The following is a 17,548-nucleotide window of genomic DNA, read 5'->3' on the forward strand; positions in this document are numbered from 1 at the left end:
TAAATGCAGTATTAATGATTACTGCCAAGTGCTGGGAAAAAAACACCAGACAAGCGAATGTGGCTTAGGCTAAAGTTGTTAATATGGGACATTGTATTATTTATTGCTTGAGTTTTATATACTTTGATTTAAATGATGGGTTGAGGCATGCATTTCATTTATTTAACAACTTTCTGCTGCAGCTGTGATTTTGCCTATGGGTGGCTTTCAGGGTGACAGCTTGGAAGACAGACAGAGGTTATTTAGCTTTGATTTTCATGATGAGAAGGTGAAGGTGTGGATGACCAGAGGTGCTGACAGTGATACCAAGTGGTATGTGCTTGGTGAAAATAGCTGCTGAGGAAGTTTTCATTAGAAGACATCATGTTCAAACATTGTGGAACTGTTGCTGTGGATCTAAAGGTCGAGCTGCTCCATATTCACCTGCCTGGGGATGCAGCACATGCTGACTGTACACTTTACATATACGCAAGCAAAGAGATTAAGGAGACATAAGTAAAAAGTTCAGACATGCAATCTTATTTACTCGCTTTACTGCTAAAATGATTAGGTTGGCTAGTATAAATTATTAAATTGAACCCTCTTTGGTTCAGTTTTTTGGTGGGATATATACAGATACCAATCTGAAGCCTCTGCCTTTTTTTCTGTAGTTTAATGAAATTGTTTCCTTCATGTACTAAAGAAAATATGTAATAAAAGAAAGTAGACATTAGATGATTCCAAGGCTACCTCAATATTGTAGTATCATAGTATCAGTCAGGGTTGGAAGGGACCACAAGGATCATCTAGTTCCAATCCCCCTGCCATGGGTAGGGACACCCCACACTAGATCAGGCTGGCCAGAGCCTCATCCAGCCTGGTCTTAACTCCAGGGACAGGGCCTCAACCACCTCCCTGGACAACCCATTCCAGGGCTTCACCACTCTCAAGGTTAAGAACTTCCCCCTCACCTCCAGCCTGAATCTCCCCACCTCCAGCTTCATTCCATTTCCCCTAGTCCTATCACTACCTGATATCCTAAGAAGTCCCTCCCCAGCCTTCTTGTAGGCCCCCTTCAGGTACTGGAAGGCCACAATTAGGTCACTTCAGAGCCTTCTCCAGACTGCACAGCCCCAACTCTTTTGGACTGTCCTCATAGGAGGAAATGGGCTTGCATCTAATGCTTTCAGATAGTTGCTTTGCTAAAAAATTCTTTCAATATATGCAAAGTACTTGTACAATTCAGGTAAATACCTTTTTAGATATTTTACATGCTTGGGAAAAAAAATTAGTGTGATGTTTTTAGTATGATTTAGTACAATTTTGGAAGAATGCTGCAGTGAAATGGTAGATTGCCACCATGTTTTTTTCTATAGTGCATGGCAAACGTACATGTGAGAAAACAGAGGAAAACTTCTGATCAAAGTCAGAAAACAAACCTTCATCACTGTAGGAAAACGAAGATTTTTAATTTTTTTTTTCTTATTTCCCTCGCTGAGAAGCCACTTTTGAAAGAAGTTAGACTCATGATTTGACACTTAATACATAATTTGAGGACCCCGCCCTGGATAGAAATCTCTTTGTCTTTATTTAGGAGTAACTTGCTGCCCCTGAAGGCACAGTGTAAATTCATGTAAAATACATTTAGTGATGTGATTTGGGTGCATTAAAATACCAATTGGAATTTTTTTTCCATTACAGTTAAAAGACTTGTGGAGAATAGCTGTCTTCCTGAAGAACTTTTCACATCTATTCCTGTCTTACTATTTAAATTTAGTGCTTTATCTGTGTGCAAAGATTCCTAGTTTCATAGTTTCATAGTTTCATTCAGGGTTGGAAGGGACCACAAGGATCATCTAGTTCCAACCCCCCTGCCACGGGCAGGGACACCCCACACTAGATCAGGCTGGACAGAGCCTCATCCAGCCTGCTCTTAAACACCCCCAGGGACGGGGCCTCGACCACCTCCCTGGACAACCCATTCCAGGGTTTCACCACTCTCATGGTGAAGAACCTCCTCCTCACATCCAGCCTGAATCTCCCCACCTCCAGCTTCACTCCATTCCCCCTAGTCCTATCACTACCTGATATCCTGAGAAGTCCTTCCCCTGCCTTCCTGTAGGCCCCCTTCAGATACTGGAAGGCGACAATTAGGTCACCTCGGAGCCTTCTCTTCTGCAGACTGTACAGCCCCAACTCCTTCAGTCTGTCCTCATAGGAGAGGTGCTCCAGCCCTCTGATCATCCTCGTGGCCCTTCTCTGGACACGTTCCAGCACCTCCACATCCCTCTTGTAATAGGGGCTCCAGAACTGGACACAGTACTCCAGGTGGGGTCTCACCAGGGCTGAGTAGAGGGGGAGGATCACCTCCCTCGACCTGCTAGCCACACTTCTCCTGATGCAGCCCAGGATCTGATTGGCTTTGCGGGCTGCAAGTGCACACTGAGAGCTCATGTTGAGCTTTTTGTCCACCAGCACCCCCAAGTCTCTCTCCTCAGGGCTACTTTCCAGCCAGTCACTGCCCAGCCTGTATTTGTGCCTGGGATTGCCTCGACCCAGATGCAGGACCCTGCCCTTGCTCTTATTGAACTTCATGAGGTTGGCTTGTGCCCACCTCTCCAGCCTGTCAAGGTCCCTCTGGATGGCCTCCCTTCCCTCCAGCGTGTCTGCTGCACCACACAGCTTGGTGTCATCAGCAAACTTGCTGAGGGTGCACTCAATGCCACTGTCCATGTCCCCCACAAAGATGTTGAATAAGATAGGTCCCAGGACTGATCCCTGAGGGACTCCGCTTGTCACTGGCCTCCACTGGGACATGGAGCCATTGACAGCCACTCTTTGGGTGCGGCCATCAAGCCAGTTCCTTATCCATCTAGTGGTCCACCAATCAAGCCCATGTGTCACCAGTTTGGAGACCAGGATGTGGTGCGGGACAGTGTCGAAGGCTTTGCTCAGGTCCAGGTAAACGACATCAGTTGCTCGCCCCTCATCTATTAATTTTGTCACCTGCTCATAGAAGGCCACCAGGTTGGTCAGGCAGGATTTGCCCTTGGCAAAGCCATGCTGACTGTTCCCAATCACCTCTTCACTATTCTTTTGAGCGAGTAGTGACTCCAGGAGGATCTGTTCCATGATCTTTCCAGGCACAGAGGTGAGACTGACTGGCCTGTAGTTCCCTGGTTCCTCCTTCTTGCCCTTTTTGAAGATGGGGGCAATGTTTCCCCTTTTCCAGTCTGTGGGGACTTCACCAGACTGCCAGGACTTTTGAACTGCCAGGACTTTGCCTTTAATAAATTTATGTAGGATGCTGCTGAATACCATTGATAATGTGCAAGTGTCTGCCTTGACTTGGTGATGCTAGTGCCTCCTGGCCTGCATCAGGAACAGTATGGCTAGCAGGAGAAGAGGACACTCAGGGGTGACCTTATTGCTCTCTACAACTACCTTATGGGAGATTGTAGACAGGCAGAGGTTGGTCTATTCTCCCAGGCAACCAGTATCAGAACAAGAGGACACAGTCTCAGGCTGCAGCAGGGGAAGTTTAGGCTGGAGGCTAGGAGGAAGTTCTACACAGAAAGAGTGATTGCCCATTGGAATGGGCTGCCTGAGGAGGTGATGGAGTCACCATCACTGGAGGTGTTCAGGAGGAGACTTGACAGGGTGCTTGGTTACATGGGTTAGTTGATTAGGTGGTGGTGGGTGATAGGTTGGACGTGATGATTTTGAAGGTCTCTTCCAACCTGCTCTGGTCTATTCTATTCGGTACACGTTGTCCATCTGATTGAGACATCATAAATTTAGTAGATGTTTCTTTTTTCAGCTTGTTGGTAATTTGATTTTTAACAAATGAAAAGGTGGAGTCCATTGTTGGGTGGTAATGGTTGGCATAGTAATATTTTTGTTCCTTGAGAGGAACATTTGCTGGGCAGGAGACCAGAAGCAGCAGTTTACCTGCTATTAATCTCTCTGCGGAATATTTAATCTTTTGGGTTTGGAGGGATTTGTTAGCAGAGTGGTTTGCCTGAATAACCAATGTATTCTGAAGGAAAAATAAACAGATTTGTTTATCTGCAGCAGGTTGTTGATATTTTTCACTTTCTTTCCCTGTGTATATTTGTTATACTTTGTAATATATTATTACTGATATCTTGGAGAATTATTTTTTTTTACAGATTGATGTTTATAATAAACTTGAAGTTTTCTGTGTCTGTTTTTCTACCAAGTAATGCTTTTGATTAGCAGATATCGTCATGTTTTCCTATTGAATTCTAAACAAATGTTGCAATTAACTATTGTTTTTGCAAGAAGGTACAGATATATATATTCTAAGATGTTATATTTTTAAAGCAATACAGGCAACATGGGACTTTGAAAGATGGTAACAGTGCGAGTGTAGCCCTTGCAGGTACCACTTAGTTAATGCTCCAGAGATAGGCTGTGTCAGCAAGCCCCACAAACAACTAATTTGCAAGAAATGAGGGCTCTTCAAGGTATTGATTTCAGCACTTGGTCCTTTTTCTCTGTTGTGCACCCCAGTAAGCGCTGATACCATCTGCCCTTTTGAAGCATAATTCATATCACACTGCTGGCCAGCTTTGCCAGTACCTCCTCGTATGTCTGTTTGGGAATTGAGGAGGTCACACATAGGTAGGTCTGCTTGGCTCTTGTCTCAGGTGTTTCCAGGAGTGCGTGGTCAAAGATTGTAAGCACCTGGGGTTGATAGGCACTTTTAAATTTAGGTGTTGCATTAGGCATAGGTGAAGGAGGTTTAGCATTGATTTGTGAGGTGTGTCTCGGTGTTTGTCTTCTGCCGTACTGACTCCTGTGGGTCTGGCTACTTGTGGGAAATTAATTTCAAGTATCTTCAGATATGTAAGTTACTAATAATTCTTCAAAATGTTTCCATTCTGATACCATGTCTGTGTACAGCTGAAGATTTTTAGTGTGGTGTTTTTTCAGGTTTTTTTGGGGTTATTGATTTGTTTATTTTAGTTTCACTGTTTAATCATTTACCTGTTGAAAACCTTAGTGGATATTCCTGAAGTTCATACTTGTTGTAAATCCTAGTGTTACAATCTTTTTTGATGGGAGGAGGTTTTTTGATGGGGGAGGGGGGAGTTTCTTGCTCTACAGCCCTGTAAGTTTTCTCTTTGTAGGTAGATGAGTAATAAGATGACTTTGTGCATTATAAGTAAAGTGCGTGGCTCTTTTGATGACAAATGACATATTTTCCCCCCTGTAAGTCCTACTGACTTGAGCAGAAAGTTTTAGAACTGGATTAAACTATAAACCAGAACCATTAAACATCCTTGAATTGTTAGTGTACTTGATAGGGTATCTGGGATTGTTCCTGAGTTTGCCCCAAAAGTTTCCTGTGAGCCAATAGTCTCTCCTAATTTACTTGTAATAAGGGAAATGGAAGTAATAATCTTTGCTTGGATCAAACCTGATATTTAGCACTGCTTTCAGATATTGAGAGGTAAAAAATAGATTTTTGTTGCTGGCATACAATTGTAAATTACTGTGCTTGTAAATTACTGTGAAATTGCTACAGTAAATTACTGCACTGTAAAATACTGCTTCTCGGTGGTTTGAGAAGATTTTTTTATGTACATGCCTCACTTAAAAGATACTGTAACATTAATCAGATTTATTTGAAAGGTGTTATTAGATTTTGTGTACTCTGTACTGAATAGTAGTGTATCCTTAGCAATGATTACTCATAAATCCTGCAATTATTCAAAGAATAGCCTCATGATTAGTAGCATTGACTGTGTTATCCCGTGTTATTACAACAGTATGGAAGCATTTTCATAATAACAAGGGATTTAATTGGTACAAAGTCTTATTTGCAGAATACTAAACACATTGGTAAGCAAGGCATTTGAATTGTGCATTACAGGCACCCAGAGTATTATCAGCTAATTAGGTTTTGGAAGGGCATATGTAGTGTTAGTGAAGGCTGTTCAACTTCTGAACACAGTTGTTTTTCAGTGTTAAAACGGCTGAAACAATGATTATAAGTTTTATGTGACTTTAAGTGTGTTTTATTGCCTGTTCTGAGCAGTTTCTAAAACATACTTTTAAGCAGATTCCTGGGAGCAGTGCATGATTAAGTTTTGCAATGAAGCTACTGATCTATATCTAGAAAATTGTGTAGGAGAAGTGTTTACATCATTAATAGAATGGCATAAATATTTAATCTGTTTCCAGGAAAAGATTATTTTGATTTTGGCTTTTTTTTCCTCTTTAACCAGCAGAGGTATGTTGTCAGGTGGTTGGAAAGTACGAATGGAGGTTGATTGGCCCAGGTAAAGGAGGAGACGCAGTAATGGGAGTCTGATACCCTGGGGAGCTCTTGATTATTAACCTGCCAGTTTAAAATTTCATCTGTAACATACAAATCAAGCACTTGTGACAGTTTAAGCTTTCTTGTCACCCTGAAACCTTCACAGAAGGAGGCTTGCCTCTGAAAGCTGCTCTGTTTCTCACTAGGCATAGCTAACAGCTGCATGACACGTTTCCATTAGCTTTTCCTTCCTTCCAGACCAGGGTCATCCGCAGATTTCTTTTACTTTAAGTTGATGATGTTTTATTCTGATTCCTTGCTATTCCTTGTGTTTGACTGAATTTCTTGGCAGAAATGATAGCCCACACAAGTATTTAATCTCTTTTTTTCTTTTTCAAACCTTTGATTGCTTATTACAAGGCAACTGTGAAACCCTTGCTTCTGCTGATGTGCTACAGATGTTATCCTTACCAGAGGCAGTGTTTATTTTTCTAAAGAATTAAACATTTTATGTTATAGGCATGGTGTTGGAAGTAGATAAAAATACATTTTTAATGTGCTGCAGAGGAGGAAAACTGTTGCTGAGAAGGATGGGCTGGGTTGTCATTTTGTGAATAAATGCATATTTCTTTGCAAGTGTGTATGCATGGCACAGAAGTACTAATCCTTGCCCAGGGCAACATGGAATCCTTGTCCATGCACTTCCATAGGTGCAGAAGGAGACTTAGGGAATGTACTAGCTGGAGAGACTTGTTCCTCTCTCTTTCCTGATCAGGACTTAACTTGATGGAGCCAGTTACCTTAAATCTGGCTGCACCAAAGCTGTGCTGTGTCCTGAGGGATGGTTGTTAATGAGCTGATGGTAAGAAAGAGCGAAAAGCAAATTCCTTTTGCTTGCTTCACAAACCAAGCTTAGCTGAGCCTGGTGCAGGGCAATGCTGTAAGGAGAGAATGTCCCCAAAAGCTGTCAGTGTCTGACAAGTTCTGCTATTGCATCAGGGCTGATGGCTGAGGCTGAAGGTCTATAGTAGTTTGGTTTTTCAATAAAGGGCTTTATCTGACAGCTTGTTCAGTAGTAGTGATCGAGTACCTACTGTGGTGCTTGAGCATTGTTGTCTCATTAAAATGTTGAGGCTCACACCGTGCCCTACTCAGAATTAAATAGATATAGTAATGTAACAGACCAATTTTGTTCTCCAGTGTGTTTATTGTACCTGTACAACAAAATGAATAATCTATAAATGGCAAAGTTCACTCTTGGTTGTACTACTGGCAGGTTATTTACACATTTGTCTGAAAGCAGTGTCAGGAACCCTTAATTCCCCCTGCCCCACCTGCAAAAGTCTTTTTCACCTATTAGACCAAGTTGTAGTGCATGAAGTGCTTATGGGGCGATATATTTCACAAGTACAGCTGAAGGTAAATGACTGACAAAGTGTTATGTTGTGAAATCATGCTGCTGGCAGAGAAAGGATCTTCCTGACTTAATGGTTTTATACTCTTCCAGCAGTTGGTATGCCAGCCTTGCAGGGTGTTGTGATATAATGTCCTTATCTAATATCTGTAATTAATGTGTGAGCACAGTATCATTTTAAAGGTAGGGGATGATGAACAGCAATAAGGAGTTTTATTTCTGTTATGTGTAGTATTCTTCAGTCAGATTACTGTTAAACCCAGATGCTTTATGACTTCTTGATAATAGTGCAATGTATTTTATTCTTGTTATTAGCGGGAGTTACATTTTGTAAAGTAGAAATTCATTTTGTCCTTCATTAAATAAGTTAAAATCACAGTAATGGGCAGTTTGAGTCTAACAACTCTTTAAAGAGTTGTGTAGAGGGAAATTCAAATTTATGTCCTATATGTTGCTTGTCTTGGACAGTCAGAATTAGAGGGGAGAAACATCATGCTCACAGCTCAGTATGTAGCTAGAAAATAAGTCCAAGACCAATGTATTCTTGATTTGGTTGAAGAAGCTATTAACTGGTAGTACATGAGAGAGTTCTAAAAGAAATTGATTTGCTTACTAACAATGTTTTCTTGCCTGAATAAGAGTCTAATCGTATTGGTGGGAAACAAAATTGATGAACCTTTAACATCAGATGGTACAGAAATAGTGATTAGAAACCATTTGCCCACAGTTTAGAAGACAGAAATTTAGATTAAGCACAGCTGAAACATTAATTTAATCTAATTCTGTTGAAGTCATGGAGAAAATCTGCTGCTGTAAAATTAATCTTACTCCTCATTTGCAGCTATGAGAAGGCTAAAATAATGTCAGTATAAGTCTAGTGTAAAAGTCATCAATATACTTCTTTTTTTATTCTTTGTACCTGATGCAAGCATGCTTCTAATTTATGAAATGTCCTCCTCCTCCTGTCATGTTGCTTACTTTCTGCCATTTCCTATCAAAACAGTCTAGATTTAGGTTTACCAAGCAAGGGAGTGAGCTCCCAGCAGTCAAAAGCCTTCTTGGAGCTGAGTTTCACCAAAAAAAAGACATGTCTCTCCCAGCTGGTCCACAGACTTGAGTAGCAAAGACAGAGCTGCTGCTGTCTTGTAGCTATTTTCTGAAAGAAATACAAAAAAGCTCCAGTTGTGCATAGTCATTTTCCTCTCCTGCCCTTATTCTAGTGTGTGCATTCCAATTGTTGTGTTTTTCCCATTCCCACTGATTGGTGGCTAAAGGAATTATGTGGGGACTCTGTCTCTTCTGTTGATGCTCTTGTGTGTTGTACAACTACCTCAGTATTCATTCCATTGTTGGGGTTTTGTTATGTTGTTTTGGGGTGGGGGATGAGGTTTGAGAGAGACTCTTGCCCACTGAATGAAGCACTTATTTGATAAGAGCACTCTCATTTAATAAAGAACTATTTTCTGATTCATAGAAAAATGTTTTTGGCTGCCAAAACCAACAATAAATGAATGTTTAGTCTCAGGACTTAAAATCTGTACTGCCTTCTTGACTGTGCCACACCATCATGGGAACTACTGGCTCACAGATTTCAACACCATCATTCCTAAATCCCTGCCAGTGGGTCTCTAAGAGGAATCCTAACAGAGTCTGGCCACAATTTATAGTGTATAGTGATTTTTTTTTTTTTTTTTTTTTTTTTTTCTGGCAGAAATCCTCAGGAGACCTGTGGTGTTAAATCTTTGTACTTGATGCAGTTCTCTCTTCTCATTTTGTCAGGATTGGGACGTTGGGCTGCTTGGTTGCTGCCCCCCGCCCCCCCCCCCCCTTTCTGGTTTGTAATTAGTGGGGAATAAACTGTTTCCAGTTAGGCCAGACTCAGAGGTAGGCAGGTTTTCCACTTCTGTTTGAACTCCCCACTGCTAGCCCCAGTTCAGCATCTAGGTGGTTGTGTGCCTCTGGGCTGAGCTCCCTGCAGTTTTTACAAGAGTTGCTGATTAGCTGAGGAGAATAGCATCTCTTGGGCTGTTAGAAACTTTAATGTCATCCTTCTAATGCCTTATTTATATCCAGGTACAAGCATGTTCTGGGATGTTGTGTGGAGGCTGAAGTGTTGCCATGAAGGCGTAAAAATGCAGAGGTCCAGCATTGCCCCAGGTGCAGTAAGAGCTGGAGTGTCACCATTAAGTTAGCTACCAGGTGAACAAGTCTTGATGTAGCCTCTCAAAAGACTGAGGTCTGTGCAAGATGATTCTGGTATCATAGGAAGTAGATACTGACTGTGCAATTCATACCTTATTTACTTTAGGGTATGTGTGGAGCAATACCTGAGGTGTCAGTAGTGTGTCTAACAGGTTCTATGTGTGGCAGTACAGCTGATAGGCTCAGCCAGGCAACCAGGACACAGCAGCCATCAGCCACCCCTCTGAAGGACCTGAGCATCTGTTATCATGGCTTCAGGAGAGCTTGACAGTGTTAGATTTATGGTAGGAGTTGATTTTAAAGGTGTTTTCCAACCTAAATGATCCTATGATGGACATACCAAGACCTGTTCAGTTGCTGTAGGTTATCAGAGATGCAGTGACTGGCCGTGTTTGCACAACTGCCAAGTTATTTGACTTGCCTTAACCTGAAGTGAGTGGTTGTTTTGAACTCATGTTGATTCATTACCTTGCACTTTCTGAGCTAAGAGTGTTACTGGATGTGGATAATAAATTAGCGATAAATTTATCATGTGTCTGATGTCTAACTACACTGTCTAAACATTGTAATTAGTGTTTGCAGTATACTGGACATATTTGTATACCAGTGTCTGAAGGTCAGATTTGTGATTATTATGCCTAGCTTCTAGTACAAGCGAAAGCTGAGCAACATGAGCAGTTCTAACTGTGCTGGCTTTTTACACGCTACCTGCTTTTGTGTTGCTGTGGAAGATGTATTACAATAGCAATCTGCATTACAATAGCAATATGCACAGGCCATAATCCTGAACTGAGATGTGCTAGCTCACCAGTGCCAAGGCTTTCTCTTGAGGACATCTGCCAGTCTGTTAAACAGGAGCCCTTTATTATGTATCTGGTTTGGTGATTTAATTCCATCTGTCTGAAAAAACTGTGCTTTCAGTAACTTACCTAAATAGAGGTGTTTGGTTTATGTTTTAAAGTGTCTCTCCCAAAAAAGTTTATTGCTATGATGAAGCAGTGTACATATTCACCTACAGATTGCATTTATGGCAGAATTCCTTTAAAAGGAAACAAATTATTTCCTGGCTCTCACCTACCAAAAAATATTAATTAGCATCCCAAACTAATTAGCCTTATTAAAAAACCAACAATCAAATGCAGTGCATTTTTTCCTGTAGGAACACACGTAAGTTGTAAAGGTCACCATATAGCTCTGCATTTTTTTATTGCACTTTCTCAAAAGAAGAAAAAAGGGGGGGAAGGGGGGGGGAAGATAAGACTGATAAGAAGTCAGATCTCTCTAATGCTTAATAAACTTAACCTTTATCATGGTATTGAACTTGATGATCCTGCATGAAAGAAGAGAGCATGCTGCTTTAGAGGCATTTGTGCTGACTGTTAGTTAATCATTTTTATTTGCTTTATGAATACCACATAGAATATTTATTAAAATTCATCGGAGCATAGTAAATATGAAGAGAGATTAAAGCAGTAGAGTAGGAAGGGTAGCTTCACTGTAGGGAAGGGTGTGTGTGGATACAAACGACCACCGAGGATGCATGTTGACTCCAAAAAGATTTCTTCGTGAGCTACCACCACGGTGTCTGATTTTGGACATTCTTAAGCTGCAGGTAGAGCTAAGTATGTGGTTTAAGCAGTGTTTGTATCCGAGGTTCTGCACTATAATACATGGTTAAAATTTGATGTGACCAGAAAAGAAACACCAAAGTTTTTCTGATTGCGTGCTTATGTTAGAAAGTCTGTAGAAAAACAATTGTTTTGAAGAGGAAAAATAAGAGAGTATAGAATACAATATTTTACGTAGGGGTATTCTTAAAGCACATCAAACTCAAAGCTTTCAAATTTCATCTCTGATCAGGCATCTTTTATTGCTGCATTGTAGGGAGTTAAGTATCTTTTCCTCAAGTAGACTATAATTCTTCATCATATATGGTATGCTAAGTTGCTTTAGGAGGTAACTAGAGAATGAATTTTTTTTATTACTGATCTCAAAGTAGTGCCCAGAAACTCATAGGTTCCATAAGCATTTCTAAGGATCCATTAAAATCACAGTAACCGTGATAGATTGAGGGATGCTATGCTTGACGTCATGATCCTTGTCTGTGCTAAAACTAGTTTGTGTTTCCTTACTTGAATGTTAAATTTGTTCTGTTCATTCGTGTACTAGATCCTTGGCAAGGATAAATCTGACCTTTACTTGCAGCACGTGCAAATCTTGCCCAAAATATACATTCTTAGTATGTCTCTCTCCCCAGGAAGTTCCTTTCCCTCTCTGTCTAGAGTGAAACAAAAAGTTGTGTGGAAAACTTGAGTTCCTACTGACAGGTTAGCTGTGGGATAGATGGTGCTGTCTGTGACATATTAGGGATTAGTGTTAGGGTTCTGCAGATCATTTCTCAGGCAATGTTGGACTGGATGTTAGGAAGAAATTCTTCATAGGGAGAGTGATTGCCCATTGGAATGGGCTGCCCGGGGCAGTGGTGGAGTCGCTATCACTGGAGGTGTTTAGGAGGAGACTTGATGGGGTGCTTGGTGCCATGGTTTAGTTGATTAGATGGTGTTGGATGATGAGTTGGACGCGATGATCTTGAAGGTCTTTTCCAGCCTGGTTTATTCTATTCCATCACTAAGAATTGAGTGTAATGTAAAAGGTATAAATTTTTCCTCATGTCTTGTATATTTTTCCACTGAGGATACAAAGCCAGGCATGGATGAGAAAATGGAGAAAAGGTACTGGAGACAACAAGTGTGGGTTTACCAGGCAGTAATGGAAATAGGCCATGAGAAGGGTAATGAGTACTCTACATTTTGTTGCTTCCTCTGTTCTACCTCTGGTTTCACATCGATTGGTATCTCTTTCCAATGCGTTTTCTTTAATAATGGTATGTGTAGGGAGCAACATCCCAGATCAACAAAGTCTGTTCATTACCTCAGGGATCCCTGCATAGCTATTTTTGGTTTCCTTGTCCTGGGAAGCAAGAGCAGGGCTGGTGCCTGCAGTGAAGAAGTCCGAGCAAAGAAACAGTTGCCCTCTCATCTGCATGCAGCAAAGCCAGTTAGTGCAACAGGCATTTAAAAAAAGCAATCCTGCCAGCAGTGGTAGAGGTTGCTCTTTGCATCTCGCCTCCAAATTTGTGTTAGGGTTGTCAATCGTGTATAATATTTGACTTGCTTGTCAGTCAGTACCAGCTTTCCCAGATGTGTGAAGAGGGACTGGAAAGGCCCCTTCATGTTCAAGCCTCTTTTGTCGCTGTCAGTTTTGGCATAGAAAACATCCATCAGCATCACTAGTGGGAGGAAGTTCTGCTGCCTCTTTCAAACTCTAGTGCTACTGGTTGGTGGATTTTTGTTGTTGTGTTCTTACACTCCTCCAGGAAACCCACAGGATCACTTCTCTGACACTGTGTTGGCTTCCTTTGAAAGTTTTAAAACCTGATGCTTGCTCTCCATGAACAGTAAGTGTCTTCAGAAGTCAGAAATCTGCTTTGTGTCTGAGTTTACTTCCCTGAGAAATACATGTACAAAACTTTTTGGTATCTTACATTCCTTTATAGGTGAAGTGAAATATGTTGGCAATTGCTTCTTTAATTCTTGTGTGGGCAGCCCTTGCATTTATAGAAGTATTACTCTTCTTGAGAAATATCTAGAAGATAAAAAAAGTTTAAGTTCTCTGCTGGAACAGAATTTTGGTGTTCATAATAGACTTGTATCTCCCAGCTCCTGTCAGCATGCTGTGCCTGCCACATGCTTGAACATGTCTTGATGCTTTTCTTTGAAATCTAACTCTTCTTCAGGCACTAGTTGATAGCAGAGAGTCTGTTGCTAACAAAATAAATTTTAACAAAATAAAAATGGAAAGCATCCATCAGCCAACCCCTTCCCTAGTAACTGGGGAGGAAAGAGTTGTAATGGCTGTGTCCTCAGTGCGGTCATCTGTCAAATCCCAAACAACTGGTTAAACAGCTTGGTGTCACTGGCAAGAGGAATAAAAAGGAAAATGGTAATGTCTCAGTTTGGGGTATTTGAATGGGAGAAAGACTGACAGCCCTGAAGAGCACACAGTGCCAGAACAAGGGGACACAGTCTCAAGCTGCGCCAGGGGAGGTTTAGACTCGAGGTGAGGAGGAAGTTCTTCACCGAGCGAGTCATTTGTCATTGGAACGGGCTGCCCAGGGAGGTGGTGGAGTCACTGTCCCTGGAGGCGTTCAAGAGGGAATTGGATGTGGCACTTGGGGCCATGGTCTAGTCATGGGGTCTGTGTTGATAGGTTGGACTCAATGATCTTCGAGGTCCTTTCCAACCTAAGTTATACTGTGATACTGTGAGGTGGCTACCAATTCTCATCTACAGAAAACTTTCTTGCGGTTTGAAGCCTGTTTGATGGGCTACGATGTGCCTGTTGGTTTGTGCTAGAAGGAGGCTCTTCTTCAAGTACACTTCAGGGCTACTGACCTGCAAGGTGTGTCTTGGCAATTCTGGTGGTAGCTGTTCAGCTCATGGAGAGTTGCTGATTGTGTGTCCTGGTTGGTGTTTACACTGTCTCTTGTGAGATGTGCTCTGACTTCCTGAGACTGCCTTGCACCTCCAGCAGGACCATGTAGGGCAGGTCACACAGGAATGTGTCTGGGAGTGTTTTGAAGATCTGTATACAAGTAGACCCAACAATCACTCTTTCACAGAAAGAGTGATTGGCCATTGGAATGTGCTGCCCAAGGAGGTGGTGGAGTCACCGTTGCTGGAAGTGTTTAAGAAGAGACTGGATGAGGCACTTGGTGCCATGGTTTAGTTGATTAGATGGTGTTGGGTGATAGGTTGGACTGGATGATCTCAAAGGTCTTTTCCAACCTGATCTGATCTATTCTAGTGTAAATGTTTAAGGGATACTGTTACACTAGCCTTACCTCACTGTGCTCAGGCTTTCTATAAAAAAATCACTCTTTTTGGTTTCTTTTACTTTTTCTAGGAAAGGGACGTATTTATTGGATAAAATATAGAGACCTTTTTTGTGGCTTTGTAATAAGGAAAGGTGAAGCTCTCTGCTTTCAGGCTATCATTTTCATCTATTGCAAATGTTTCATGCAACTCTGACTGTAAGAGAGCTACAATACTTTTCCATGGCTTCCTACTTGTGTGTATAATCAGTGAACAGTCTCTTTTTGCAGTAGGTTTGATTTCACAAAATTTGGTATGGGAATGGTATTACAGCTTGCAAATATTTCAGAGTCGGCTTTAATACAAATTTCTATATTATGCTAGAGTGAAGCCACAGTCTGAAATAATTTTACATCATAAATGGTTCTAAATGAAAGTACTTGCAGATTATTTCTATTACATTTGTGGAGGAAATAATCTATTTCTGCCTAAATAATATTTAAGTCCATTACCTTATGAGAAAACAGTCATTTCAAGGTTTAGCACCTGAGTGGTCCTGAGTTTTAGTGACAGTAATAGGCAGGAAAAGTGCTGAAGAGGAAAATCGCTGCCTTCTCAGGAGAAACCTGTCTCCAAACAGACCTTGAGAATCCCACTAATACATCCACAGTCCAATACACTGAAACCTGGCCACATGAGATCTTGACTTGACTAACTTATGGAAGCACATATTATCAAAAAATATTTATAGCTATGCAGACAGATATATATAAAATATTTATAGCTATGCAGACAGATATATATTTCTGATATATCATTTACAATTACTTGCAATATCCATTCTTACGAAGGTGACCATTGCGGGTTTGTATTTCCACGGTCATAATCCAAATCACCGCCTCAAAGCAATCAGAAAGCTGGGAGCATCCCTTATCTGCACACTGCTCCTCCAGTGGGGATCAGCCCAGTTTGGAGTATCTTTCCTGGAACAGGCTTCCCAGAGAGGTTGTGGAGTCTCCTCCTCTGGAGACTTTCAGGGCCTGTCTGGAAGTGTTTCTCTGTGACCTGACCTAGATTGTATGGTTGTGCTCTGTCAGGGAGGTTGGACTCGATGAGCTCTTTAGGGCCCTTCCAACCCCTGACATCCTGTGATCATCTTTCAGATATGACATGTTTTGTTTTCAGGGCTTACAGAATTTGTGGAAGAAAAAGGCTGGGCAGATATCAATGCTTTAAATATCACAGGACATTGACTGTGCGCCTGCCAATGCTTACGAGCAGTTAATTGAATCATTGTTACAGTCATTGGAAAAATGACTGAACAATGCAACCCTAGCTATAAAAGTGATTATCTGTGATCATGTGGACCTGTCTGAGTTGAGGTGAAAGAAGATAACATTTGCATGTGTGCTTAACTCTCTACTGCTGTGACATTAAACATGATTATTGTCCTCAGGATCTCAGTTGTGCATTGAGCCACGCCTCACTGAATTTGGAGAATTGGTCATGGAAAAGCAAAACCTGTTTCCATTTATGAATTTTTAAATATAATTATGCAACAATTACTGGGAGGGGAAAAGAAAGGAAAACAAAAACTTTTTTCTTATGTGGAAAAGAAATACTTCAAATGACACTAAAAAGTATATCTGCAGCTCCCTGTAATGCCAGTAGTGAGAGTGGAGAGGGAGCTAACTCATTTCTTTCGGCAGGGTTTGGGAAGTCCTGTATCTTACCATGTATCACCTGTGTAGCACTTAAGATTTGACTGAATTACAGTATTTAGATTTTTTTTTTGGTAATTGTTATTATTTTTCATGGCAATTTTAGAAGAGTCTAATACGTGCCAGTCATTTTCTGCTTGAGGCAAGGCCTCCTGTTGCTGGTCTTCAGGCATGGTGGAAACGGAGCTGTTGGTGTTTTCCTTGATGCTTATGTTTTCTTTATCCTTCCTGTGAGATTTTTCTTTCAGATTTTTATAGCTCATATAATTATGTGTGTGCTCTCCTGTACTTTCTGTTGAAAGTGAGGCTATTCTGAGTGGTGGTTATGGCTTGCTGAGAAGTTTCTGAGCAGTCACAGTGGTCAAGCTTAATTTTGCTAATTTATGGGATAGCTGGAATTGCAGTGTATGTTGGACCTGAGCTTTGTGCTAATAAATAAATAAAGTATTAAAGAGGTAGCTTTACAGTTAAGCAGAGGTTTAAAACCATCTCATTAATTTTTATTTTCATAAATCAGAATAAAAAAGCAGTAGAGAGGAATAAGAATATTCTAATTCAGGTAGGGCAAGTCATTGTTCCGCATGTGAGAAGTGAAACAAAAGCTGTCTTGGATATTCTTCTGAAGTTTGAATTTTCGACGATCTCAAGAAATGAAGGAATGCATGGGGAAGAGATTTTTACCTTTTTTTTTTGTTTTCTTTCTGCAATTTTGTTTTGTAATAGCTGCCAACAGGTTGTCTAGGCTGACAGAATTATATGTATCTGCCAGTACAAAGTACGGTCTTTTAGTTGTCAGAGCAACCTATGCATTTTGGAGCAATGGGCAGTAAGGTGGATCCAGTGAGGTTTCTAAGTGATATACAACAATAAGAGATGAGAATTGAGCCTGTATTGCCACCCACACTAGACATACAAATGGATTTTATGGAGTGGGTTTTTCTAATGTGTTTCTTAAGATATTAGAAAGGAGAAGAAAGCGAGGTTGTCTAACATAATAATGTAAGCTGTAGGAGTTTTTAAAAGCAGTATTTCGAAAAAATACTTCAGGACATTAGCTTGCTTTCTCCTT

General features: G+C 41.0%; 1 protein-coding gene across 5 annotated transcripts in view; it reads left to right on the forward strand.

Moving 5' to 3' along the window:
• The window catches only part of NAALADL2 (N-acetylated alpha-linked acidic dipeptidase like 2), a 519,424-nt gene that overhangs the window by 169,276 nt on the left and 332,600 nt on the right, over positions 1 to 17,548 (forward strand). The window contains exon 1 of one of the 5 annotated variants that reach the window (XM_068145031.1): positions 4,605 to 4,626. The exons of the other annotated variants lie outside the window; for them this stretch is intronic. The gene's annotated coding sequence lies outside the window, so the exon portion shown is untranslated. Of the gene's footprint in view, positions 1 to 4,604; positions 4,627 to 17,548 lie in introns of those variants that run through there. 5 annotated transcript variants of the gene reach the window in all.

The sequence above is a fragment of the Melanerpes formicivorus genome, unplaced genomic scaffold, assembly GCF_026170545.1.
Source record: "Melanerpes formicivorus ecotype bairdi unplaced genomic scaffold, bMelFor1.0.p_v2 SCAF_12, whole genome shotgun sequence".
Taxonomy (NCBI): Eukaryota; Metazoa; Chordata; class Aves; order Piciformes; family Picidae; genus Melanerpes; species Melanerpes formicivorus.